Source organism: Lolium perenne, chromosome 3, assembly GCF_019359855.2.
Source record: "Lolium perenne isolate Kyuss_39 chromosome 3, Kyuss_2.0, whole genome shotgun sequence".
NCBI lineage: Eukaryota > Viridiplantae > Streptophyta > Magnoliopsida > Poales > Poaceae > Lolium > Lolium perenne.
In genome coordinates this window covers 324,554,525-324,559,365 of record NC_067246.2, presented here as the reverse complement: position 1 = coordinate 324,559,365, position 4,841 = coordinate 324,554,525, and positions in this window count along the sequence as shown.

Genomic DNA, 4,841 nt, shown 5'->3' with positions numbered 1-4,841 from the left:
TAGGACTCCCACCAAAGGTGGGATTTCCACCTCCCATATGGGGGGGTGGCCGGCCCCCTAAGGGGGAGTCCACTTGGGACTCCTCCCCACTATGGTTGGCCGGCCATGGAGGTGGAGTCCCATGTGGACTCCACCTTCCTTGGTGGTATCTTCCGGACTTTTCTAGAACCTTCTAGAACCTTCCATAGAACCTTCCGCGACATTTTAATTCACATAAAATGACATCCTATATATGAATCTTATTCTCCGGACCATTCCGGAACTCCTCGTGATGTCCGGGATCTCATCCGGGACTCCGAACAAATATTCGAACTCCATTCCATATTCAATTTCTACCATTTCAACATCCAACTTTAAGTGTGTCACCCTACGGTTCGTGAACTATGCGGACATGGTTGAGTACTCACTCTGACCAATAACCAATAGCGGGATCTGGAGATCCATAATGGCTCCCACATATTCAACGATGACTTTAGTGATCGAATGAACCATTCACATATAATACCAATTCCCTTTGTCACGCGATATTTTACTTGTCCGAGGTTTGATCTTCGGTATCACTTTATACCTTGTTCAACCTCGTCTCCTGACAAGTACTCTTTACTCGTACAGTGGTATGTGGTCTCTTATGAACTTATTCATATGCTTGCAAGACATTAGACGACATTCCACCGAGAGGGCCCAGAGTATATCTATCCGTCATCGGGATGGACAAATCCCACTGTTGATCCATATGCTTCAACTCATACTTTCCGGATACTTAATCCCACCTTTATAGCCACCCATTTACGCAGTGGTGTTTGGTGTAATCAAAGTACCTTTCCGGTATAAGTGATTTATATGATCTCATGGTCATAAGGACTAGGTAACTATGTATCGAAAGCTTATAGCAAATAACTTAATGACGAGATCTTATGCTACGCTTAATTGGGTGTGTCCATTACATCATTCATATAATGATATAACCTTGTTATTAATAACATCCAATGTTCATGATTATGAAACTAATCATCCATTAATCAACAAGCTAGTTTAAGAGGCATACTAGGGACTTCTTGTTTGTCTACATATCACACATGTACTAATGTTTCGGTTAATACAATTATAGCATGATATATAAACATTTATCATAAACATAAAGATATAAATAATAACCACTTTATTATTGCCTCTAGGGCATATCTCCTTTAGTCTCCCACTTGCACTAGAGTCAATAATCTAGATTACATTGTAAGGTACCTAACACCCATGGCATTCTGGTGTTGGTCATGCTTTGCCCTAGGGAGAGCTTTAGTCAACGGATCTGCTACATTCAGATTAGTGTGTACTTTGCAAATCTTTACTTCTCCATCTTCGATGTACTCGCGAATTGAGTGGTAACGCAGCTTGATATGCTTCAGCCTCTTGTGTGACCTTAGTTCTTGTGCATTGGCGATGGCACCCATGTTGTCACAATATATGACTAGTGGGTCCAATGCACTAGGAACCACACCGAGCTCTATAATGAACCTCTTCATCCATACCGCTTCTGATGAAGCCTCTGAAGCCGCTATGTACTCCGATTCTGTTGAGGATTTCGCCACCGTGCACTACTTCGAGCTAGCCCAGCTTACTGCAGCACCATTCAATATAAACACGTACCCAGATTGTGACTTAGAGTCATCAGGATCAGTGTTCCAACTTGCATCGGTGTAACTTGTTACAACGAGCTCTTGGTTACCTCCATAACAAAGAAACATATCCTTAGTTCTTTTCAAGTACTTCAGGATATTCTTGACCGCTGTTCAGTGTTCCATTCCTGGATCACTTTGATATCTGCTAGTCAAACTAACATCATGTGCTATATCCGGTCTTGTACATAGCATGGCATACATGATAGAGCCTACTGCCGAGGCATAGGGGATCTGACTCATCCTTTCTCTTTCTTCTGCCGTAGCCGGACCTTGAGTCTTACTCAAGACCTTGCCTGGTAACATAGGTAAGAATCCTTTCTTACTTTCGTCCATTCTAAACTTCTTTAGAATCTTGTCCAGTATGTATTCTGTGATAGCCCTATTAGACGTCTTGATCTATCTCTATAAATCTTGATGCCTAATATATATGATGCTTCACCAAGGTCTTTCATTGAAAAACTATTATTCAAATAACCCTTTACACTGCTTAATAGTTCTATATCATTCCCAATTAATAATATGTCATCTACATATAATATCAGGAATGCTACAGAGCTCCCACTCACTTTCTTGTAAATACAGGCCTCTCCATGACACTGTATAAACCCGAAGTCTTTGATCACCTTATCAAAGGGTCGGTTCCAACTTCTTGATGCTTGCTTCAGTCCATAAATTGAACGCTGAAGTTTGCATACTTTGTCAGCATTTTTAGGATCGACAAAACCTTTGGGTTGTACCATATACAACTCTTCCTCAATGTCTCCATTAAGGAACGCCGTTTTGACATCCATCTGCCAAATCTCATAATCGAAAAATGCAGCTATTGCTAACAAAATCCTCACAGATTTTAGCTTCGCTACAGGTGAGAAAGTCTCATCGTAGTCAACTCCTTGAATTTGTCGGAAACCCTTTGCGACAAGTCGAGCTTTATAGACAGTAATATTACCATCAGCATCTGTTTTTCTCTTGAAGATCCATTTATTCTCAACAGCCTTTCGGCTATCAGGTAAGTCTACCAAAGTCCATACTTTGTTATCATACATGGATCCCATTTCGGATTTCATGGCTTCTTGCCATTTGTTGGAATCTGGGCTCATCATCGCTTCTTCATACGTCACAGGGTCCTCATCATTGTTATCCACAATCATGACATTTAGACAAGGATCATACCAATCAGGAGTGGCACGTTCCCTTGTCGATCTGCGAGGTTCAGTAGTTTCCTCGTTCGAAGTTCCATGATCATTATCATTAGCTTCCTCTGTTGTCGGTGTAGGCGGTATTGGTACAACTTCCGGTACCGCGCTACTCTGATCAACGAGTATAGATTCATCAATCTCATCGAGTTCTACTTTTCTTCCAGTCACTTCTTTAGTGAGAAATTCTTTCTCAAGAAAGGTTCCGTTCTTAGCAACAAAGATTTTGCCTTCGGATCTGTGATAGAAAGTGTACCCTATAGTTTCCTTAGGGTATCCTATGAAGATGCATTTCTCCGCTTTGGGTTCTAGCTTGTCCGTTTGTAACTTCTTTACATAGGCTTCGCAACCCCAAACTTTCAGGAACGACAGCTTAGGTTTCTTATTAAACCATAATTCATACGGTGTCGTTTCTACGGATTTTGATGGTGCTCTATTTAAAGTGAATGCGGTTGTCTCTAATGCATAACTCCAAAATGATAACGGTAAATCAGTAAGAGACATCATAGAACGAACCATATCTAAGAGAGTTCGATTACGACGTTCGGACACACCGTTACGTTGTGGTGTTCCCGGCGGTGTCAATTGTGAAAGTATTCCGCATTTCTTTAAATGCATGCCAAACTCATAACTCAGATATTCACCTCCGCGATCAGATCGTAGAAATTTGATCTTCTTGTTACGTTGATTTTCTACTTCACTTTGGAATTCCTTAAACTTCTCGAAAGTTTCGGATTTATGTTTCATGAAATAGATATACCCATATCTACTCAGATCATCTGTGAAGGTTAGAACATAACGATAACCACCGCGCGATGCTACGCTCATTGGTCCACACACATCGGTATGTATGATTTCCAATAAGTCTGTAGCTCGCTCCATCATTCCAGAAAATGGAGTCTTAGTCATTTTTCCCATTAGACATGCTTCGCATCTATCAAGTGACTCAAAGTCAAGTGATTCAAGTAATCCATCAGTATGGAGTTTCTTCATGCGTTTCACTCCAATATGACCAAGATGACAGTGCCACATATAAGTAGAATTATCATTCAATTTAATTCGCTTAGCATCAATGTTATGTATATGTGTATCACTACTATCGAGATCTAACAGAAATAAGCCATTCTTTTCAGGTGCTCGACCATAAAAGATATTATTCATAAAAATAGAACAACCATTATTCTCAGACTTGAATGAATAACCGTCTTGCATTAAACAAGATCCAGATATAATGTTCATGCTCAACGCGGGTACAAAATAACAATTATTTAGGCTTAAAACTAATCCCGAAGGTAGATGTAGAGGAAGTGTGCCGACAGCGATCACATCGACTTTGGATCCATTTCCAACGCGCATCGTCACTTCATCTTTCAGTAGTCTTCGTTTATTCTTTAGTTCCTGTTTCGAGTTACAAATATGAGCAACCGAACCAGTATCAAATACCCAGGTACTAGTACGAGAACCAGTGAGATAAACATCTATAACATGTATATCAGATATACCTTCTTTCTTCTTCTTGACAAGGCCGCTCTTCAGATCCGCCAAATACTTGGAGCAATTACGCTTCCAGTGTCCCTTCTCCTTGCAGTAATAGCACTCAGCATCAGGCTTAGGGCCAGTCTTAGGTTTCACAGGAGGCGTGGCAGCTTTCTTGCCACTCTTCCTGTTCTTGCCTTTAGACTTGCCCTGTTTCTTGAAGCTGGTGGTCTTGTTGACCATCAACACTTGGTGCTCTTTCTTGATCTCAATCTCAGCAGATTTTAGCATGGAGAAGAGTTCAGGTAACTCTTTGTTCATGTTCTGCATATTGTAGTTTATCACAAAGTTCTTGTAACTAGGTGGCAGTGATTGAAGGACACGATTAATCCCCAGTCTATTAGGAATCACTATTCCCAAGTCACTGAGTTTCTTCGCATGCCCGGTCATGGCGAGCATGTGCTCACTAACGGAGCTACCTTCTTCCATCATGCAGCTG